This window comes from Acomys russatus, chromosome 2 (genome assembly GCF_903995435.1).
Source record: "Acomys russatus chromosome 2, mAcoRus1.1, whole genome shotgun sequence".
Taxonomy (NCBI): Eukaryota; Metazoa; Chordata; class Mammalia; order Rodentia; family Muridae; genus Acomys; species Acomys russatus.
The window spans coordinates 5,069,566-5,077,059 of NC_067138.1; the positions used below are offsets into that span (position 1 = coordinate 5,069,566).

The 7,494-nt window shown below is 38.6% G+C and overlaps 1 pseudogene; it reads right to left on the reverse strand.

Moving 5' to 3' along the window:
* Positions 1-289: 289 nt before the first annotated feature.
* Positions 290-585, reverse strand: LOC127205861 (E3 ubiquitin-protein ligase RBX1-like; annotated as a pseudogene).
* Between the last annotated feature and the right edge of the window lie 6,909 nt (positions 586-7,494).

The following is a 7,494-nucleotide window of genomic DNA, read 5'->3' on the forward strand; positions in this document are numbered from 1 at the left end:
ACTGTGATTAGTCACATTTTATATAGAAGAGGAGAAAAAACAGCAAAGATGGAATTTCCCAATACTTTTCAGAGAACCCTATCACTTCAGAATGAAGTAGAAACAATATTCAAGGGTTCTTACTCCCAGCACCACACTTTAAATTGCTATATTAGCTCTATGTACCTTTTATTTATTCATTTGTTTTTGCCAGATGAGCCTACAAGCTCTATTTTCCTTAGCATATAAGTCATCAGAACTTGGTAGCATATATTTCCAAGCTAACCCTTAATGCAATGAGATAACCAGCTTAAGAATAGAAGAGGAATCCCCACTCTCCGTTGTCCAATGGACACACCTGCCCCTTTCTGAGCTATCAAGAGATGCAGTGGAAATGGGGCTCCCATGCAATGGTACACTCTCCAGGAGAAGCAGATGCCTGGTTGACCTGACTTCCATAGTGTGGTTCCTGCAGATGGCACAGTTATCAACCGCAATATCCTAGGCCCAGAGGGCTACTGCGTTCCACTTTTTCTCTTCAAGCACTGCTCGCCCGCGCTGCTGTTGGTGCCGCTGAGGGTAATCCACATCCACTGCTGCTGCCATAAAAGTATGGGCACCAGGAAAAGCCTCTGTACAGCTTCTTCTTTGTTATTCCTTTAGTGACTTGACTTCCTGTTAGTTATAAACTTAGATAGAACCATGTTTTATCTTGTTTCCTTTTCCTTGGTCTTCGTAGTTTGCTGTTCTCACAGCTATAATTTGTGTGTGTGTCAAAGTCCTTAAGTTCGAGAATGGTTGCAGTCTTACCTATGTATGTGGAAAGGGTGACCTGAAAAGGTGCCTCTTCAAAGCCAGAAAGCCAACATCGAAAAGTGCACTGTTCCTCATCAGGGCAAAGCACTCCTGTGGGTGCATCATAGACAGGGTCAAAAGGAACCTGTTAAAGTGTGGGTCATCGGCACCCAGAAACACCTCGGGCTCTGTCTTCCTTCTGAGATGCCACCAGGCAGCTGAATGAAGAAGAAAGGACATGGCAGCCTTGGACCAGCCAGATTGGCTCTGGGCTTGCTTCGTCTCTCAGGAGGGAGTTTAAGAACAAGTAAAAGGTATCAAGCAGGCACCAACAATGGCTTTGTAAGCTTATAACACTACAGTGTTAGTGCTGATCGTGTATGGCATGTTGTGTTCTCTAGAACAATGTTCACAAAAAACCATACTGTGTAATCTTGGCTGGCACTAGAGTAACTTTAAAATTGATGTTTGTACAGTTTATATATATATATATATATATATATATATATATATATATATATATATATATATATATATATTCCTGTAATCCAAGCTACTTGGGAATTAGGTAGAAGGATCCTTTCAGTCCAGGAGACCTCGTTACCAGAAAAGAAATTTCAGTTTGGGGGCTGAGGGTTGTAGCTGTAGAGTGTTTGCTCAAGACCCTGGGTTTCATTGCTGGCCTAAACAGGTAGAAAGAACTGTTCAGACTGAATTAACAAGCACTCAGGTTTCCTTTAAACATGCTAGCCATGGAAGGAGCTGCCATCCTGATGCTAACTCAGTGGGTGCTTTTGAGAAGCTTATGTTGCTGTGGTTTTCATGTACCTAATGGATCTTCAGAGGTCCTGAAATCCTTACCGGCTCCAGTGCAACTGCAGGTGAAAGCGTTCTGCACTTATCCCAAATGTCTTCTGCTGTTAGGCAGAAAAAGATTGCAAGAATGTGAAACAATGCTGTCTTTGTTTGTTTTGCTTTAAAAAAAATTGGTTAACATTAAAAAAAGAATAGAAGAGGAAGGAGAGAGGTCGGGGGAATTTGAATGGGGCAGCAAAGGGCTCCTTGTGATATTAGAACACACTAGAAGCCGGGCCATGAGTTGAGACTCTCAGTGTCATTTGGTGACAGGTTTAACAGACAGCAGTTAAGTCGTCCAGCTCCTAAGGAACATGAGTGGTGATGTCAGTGCTCAGTCAGAAGAAAAATTGAAAGTGTATGTCTTTATGGACCTTACATCATCAAATATAGCTAATAAGCAAGTAGTGCTGTTTAATGTGCTCTATCCAAGGATTCCTAGTTAATATTTTGAGTGAATAGATGCTCAAAGAGGCTGGGAACAATCAACTGAGAAGCTCATGCAAGGAGCCAGGATCATCCATCTTCCATTCCAAATTTTTTTTCAAATAACTCATTAAAACAAGCACAGTAGCAAGCACTGCATTTGTCTTATCAATGGCAGCTAATGGCAATATTTGGATAAATGTGATGTTTAGGAATCTGGATACCAGGGATGAATTCTCTCTCTCTCTCTCTCTCTCTCTCTCTCTCTCTCTCTCTCTCTCTCTCTCTCTCTCTTTCTCTCTCTCTCTCTTTTTGTATTTTCCTTTTTTTATTATTAATTTATTCAAATTACATCTCAGTTGTTAGCCCATCCCTTGTATTCTCTCATTCCTCCCTCCCTCCCGCTTCCCCCCATTTCCCTCCCCTATGTCTGTGACTGAGGGAGACCTCCTCCCCCTGTATACATAGGGTATCGAGTCTCTTCTTGATGACCTATTATCCTTCCTCTGAGTGCCACCAGGCGTCTCCATCCAAGGGACATGGTCAAATATGGGGCACCAGAGTTTGTGTGAAAGTCAGATCTCCTTCTCCACTTAACAGTGGAGAATGTCCTGTCCATCGGCTAGTCTGGGTAGGGGTTCGAAGTTTACTGCCTATATTTTCCTTGACTGGTGTCATAGTTTGAGGAGGACACCAGGGCCCAGACCCGCCTGGAGTTTTCCAGGACCCTCTGGATCCTTCTATTTCCTCATTCTCCCAGGCTTCTCACACCTAAAGTCTCAATAGGATGTCCTCCCCTTTGACCCACTTTCCTGGTAGGTAAAGTTTTCCATGGGGATGCACCCCTTGGACTAGTGTCTCGATATAAGTGAGTATATACCATTTAACTCTTTTTGCTTCTGGATGAACTCACTCATTATGATAATTTCTAGTTCAATCCATTTGTCCACAAATTTCGGAAATTCCTTGTTTTTAATAGCTGAGTAGTATTCCATAGTGTAAATGTACCACAGTTTCTTTATCCATTCTTCTACTGAGGAACACTTAGGCTGTTTCCATGTTCTGGCTATTATGAATAAGGCAGCTATGAACATGGTTGAGCATATGTCCCTGTTGTGTGGTAGTGCATCTTCTGGGTATATTCCAAGGAGTGGAATAGCTGGGTCTTGAGGAAGCCCTATTCCAATTTTTCTGAGAAAGTGCCAGATAGATTTCCAAAGTGGTTGTACTAGTTTGCATTCCCACCAGCAATGAAGAAATCTCTTAAAGGGGCAATTGGTTGACATTCTTCTTTTGTACTTTGTAGTGAATTTGGTTTCTCGATCATAATTCCCTGTTTTTATTTTCTAAAAGTCAAAGGCAGTTAAGAATAGAATCTTCATTTCAGAAAAAAAGAAAAGGTTCTATAATACATTTGTAGGAGATGCAGTTTTTTGGTAACAGTTAATGCTGCTCTAATACCCAATAGCCCTAGTTAATAGCATTCTTAATAATCCTTTTTGTAGATATCACAGGGCAGTGCTCCAGTGCACTAATGCATGTTGTCTTATGACTTCTCATAGTCCTCATGCCACCAGACACTTTTAATCCAGATGATACTTCATTGTTTCCCTCTATTAAAAAATAGGAAACCAAATTCGATAAATAAAACACAGTCATGGTATAGTTTGGTAAATTGATGTGAATGGGAGAAAAGAAGTGCAATTTCTTTCTCGTTACGCCTGCGTTCATCTTCTTGTGTATAGAGAGCCAAGGGGAAAGTCTAGAACACATACAAACACAGCTGTGATAGAGGTAACCTTTCCTGGGAGATCTGGGAGATGAAATTGTCCATTATATAAGGGACAGCTTTTTAGACAAGCCTAGGAAAAATGGAATCTTAAAGACCTTCCCCCTCCTACTTTTGAAAAACAAAAGTCTGGTGATTTTCTGGGAGGGTAAGAATGGAAGCCAGTTTATATATGTCAGAGTTACTTTTCACTAAGTCCATTCCTTTTCTAGGAATTGGCCGGAATATTTTGTATCTTTGGATATCAGTTTCAGCTGTGTTCCTGAAACATTGTGTACTCCTTTGTAAACAGACTGAGACCTTGAGTGGAGAAGCCAAGCCTGAGTACAGAGATTTTCTGATTGCCCCACTAATTTGTCTCTAAGATTGCACTATAATTTTACAAACAACTAGCCACTTAGCAGTCTTTTTTTTTTTCCAGAGGAATCATCTGATTTAACTGACTACTTAGAAGTCAATGTGTCTGTGCTTGCTGCAGAGCATATATGGTAACTGTGACAGATGTCACATTTGACAATGTGAACGAAGTGCAAAGACAAAATGCAGTCTAGTGTCAGCAACTAAACTTTGATACTTTCAGTTATCAGTGGTCTCAGTTTTTCTATTGTAATCAGGGGAAAAAACAAGGGGCCGCCAAAATTATTAATGATGTGTTTATGAAGCTATAGAATTATTCTTTATAGTGTGAACTCAGGAACATGTTTTTAAATAAGTGAATGACTTTTAATCAGGTATGCTCAAAAATCTCCTGAACACTAGCTTCCAGCTTAGATTTTTGCAAGTGTCTTTTTTATGCTCTAAGGATACCCATATTGCTTCATAGCAGGAACTGCTCTCTGGTACGAGGATAATAGACGCACAGATTCTGGTGTCATTTTGTGAATTAAATTTAATAGTTTTCCTTCGATTGAATAAACTATTTTGATTATAGTAGAGCTGTTACAGTTATTTTTATCAAACTGTGTTTGTTTCTCTTAGCTTATTTCCTAACCCAACTATCACACAAGTTATTGCAACTCTTTTATTATACAAGGCTTCACAACCATTTAAGTCTGTTCTTTTTTGTTTTGTTTTGTTTGTTGTTGTTTTTCGAGACAGGGTTTCTCTGTGTAGCCTTGGCTGTCCTGGACTGGCTGTGTAGACCAGGCTGGCCTTGAACTCACATTGATCCCCCTGCCAATGCCTCCAGAGTGCTGGGATTAAAAGCATAGGCCACCACACCCAGCTTAACTCTCTATGCTATTTTGTCTTACTCAGGGCAAAGCCCCAGGGATTCAAGCACTTTGTAGCTTTCCTGGCTACAGCTCCTTCCTCCTGATTTTCCTTTGACCTCCACCCTTAGCTGAGAATCCTCCGCTTTTCTCACTCCTCTTTTCTGGCTGGCAGAAAGTCCAGCCCTATTCTCTCCCTGCCTCATCGACTGGCTGTAAGGTGCTTTATTGACATATCAGGGAGACAATAGGGGAGTAGAGTTTACACAACATGTAGACAAGAAATCAGAATTTAAACTACACAATAGCTTTATGCCTACAAAGAGTGCATATAGATATTGGAGCTCTGAAATTTGTCTCAAAACATATTATTACTATTAAATTACTTGATGAATAGAAAAAATTGCTTGTGTCTACCCTCCCTCTAAAACACAAATTTTTAATTGTATTGAATTCACCTTGGCTATGCCAATACTTTTCATGAAATTTCGGAAAAATAAGCTGAGTTTTCATGAGGATTTAGGGAAAAGACAGCTTAATTCAATTTTTTTCTGCTTTAGAATGTTGCTGTTTATCAGTAAAAGATATTACTGGCTAATATTTTTAGATTCAGTTTTACCTATCTTAACAGAATATATAACAATATTTTGTTTAGTAACAAGAGCTTAGGACAGAGTGAGAGAAATCCTGAATCTGAGATTGTGAATGCCTTTTCTATGAACCTTTCTTTAATTTGTGTTTAATTGCAAATAGCCTCAAACATTTTATCAGGCTGTCCCAAGGGGTGAGTAGGAACAACGTGTACTAATTCTTAAAACAAGCCTAACAAAGGTACTGGGTCCTATTTTTGATGTGGATAAGCAGGTTCAAAGATGACACAGCAACTTTTTTAAAAGTTCTGATATATGAAAGCAAATACAATTTAAATGCTCGTCATCATTTCATTCATATTTTCCCCCTAGTAAGGTAGGGGCACACTATTAAAATCATTCTGGTATTGTAGTCAAAGAATAAATAAGTGTATGATTATGGGTTTTGTCTTCATTATAATATGATTGGTGGATAAATTTAAAACAATTTCTGGCTTCTGACCTCTATTATCATTATTATTATTATTATTATTATTATTATTATTATTATTATTATTATTATTATCATCATCATCATCATCATCATCATCATCATCATCACCATCACCATCACCATCATAATTTGTGATAGAGTCTTTTGAAAGGGAGAATGCCTTCAAACTTATTAAGTTCCTGGGCTGAGGTTGGCCTTGGACTCCTGGTCCTACTGCCCACACCGCCCATGTGCTGTAGTTATAGTCTTGTATCATACCACATAGTCCTCACAGTTTTCTTCCTGATATCTAGGCTGTTTTAGATTCAAGAATATGAATCTTCATGTCAAATTGTCTCTGTGCCGGCATTGCACATAGGATGAGATCTTGATTTATAGAACAACTGTGCATGATCATGGTATAAACACTCTCACAATGTTCAACTCCAAGTTACCAACATGGTGCCAGTGAAAGTGCAATTAGGATTGAGGGAGAGGGTAACGTGCACTCAGCTCTCCAGGGTAAACTTTGCCAAAAACATGGGCCATTGACATTTGCTCTGGCAGGTTCTTAGGTTAATCAGAGAGATAAAGATAGATTTGAGGTGACTGTATTGGGGTGCTTATACTCTTCCATAATTTCCACATGCTTCTATAAAATTTGGCTTATTTACAGATTTCACATATTTCTCTACGTCTAATTTAAAAGAAAACTGAAAAGAATTGAAGTTGCTGAACTGAAATGGTTTTCAATACAGAATACAGTTCCTTTGATTTTTGCCCTAAAGTAATCAAAAACTGATTTAACCTTAATGAAATTCCTAGAATGCATACAATGCTGAGAAACTATGACATGTCCTCTGTGGACGCAAGTGAATAGAGTCAACCGCTACGGACTGTCCCAATGCACATTTTGTTTCTTGTTTCAAACGTATGTACCATTGTTTGAGTTTATTCCCCCAAGAGATGAATATAATATGAAATTATGTATCTTATTAATTTATGGAGTCTAGATTGTAAGATTAATGTCATTATCAACATCTTCCTTTATAACATAAACATAGTCTTCTAATGATGAGGTTAAAAATTAAACATAGGGTGGTCATTTTTCTTTTATGAAATATAGTAAATGAATCGAGGATTAAAAAGCACTTGGACTAATGGTTTTAGTTAATATTTGACATTCTTGATTAGCAGACATTATCATCTTCAGAGCAAAATAACTAATGTATAGTTAAAGCATGGCATTTGGGATGCTGGCTAAAATACTAGTCAAAGAGTTCTTGTACCAATTTTGGTATTGATGCAACCACCAATTAATTACAGGATTACACTGACATCTTGCCTCTCCAGGCTTTCTTTTCTTTTACAGAAAAT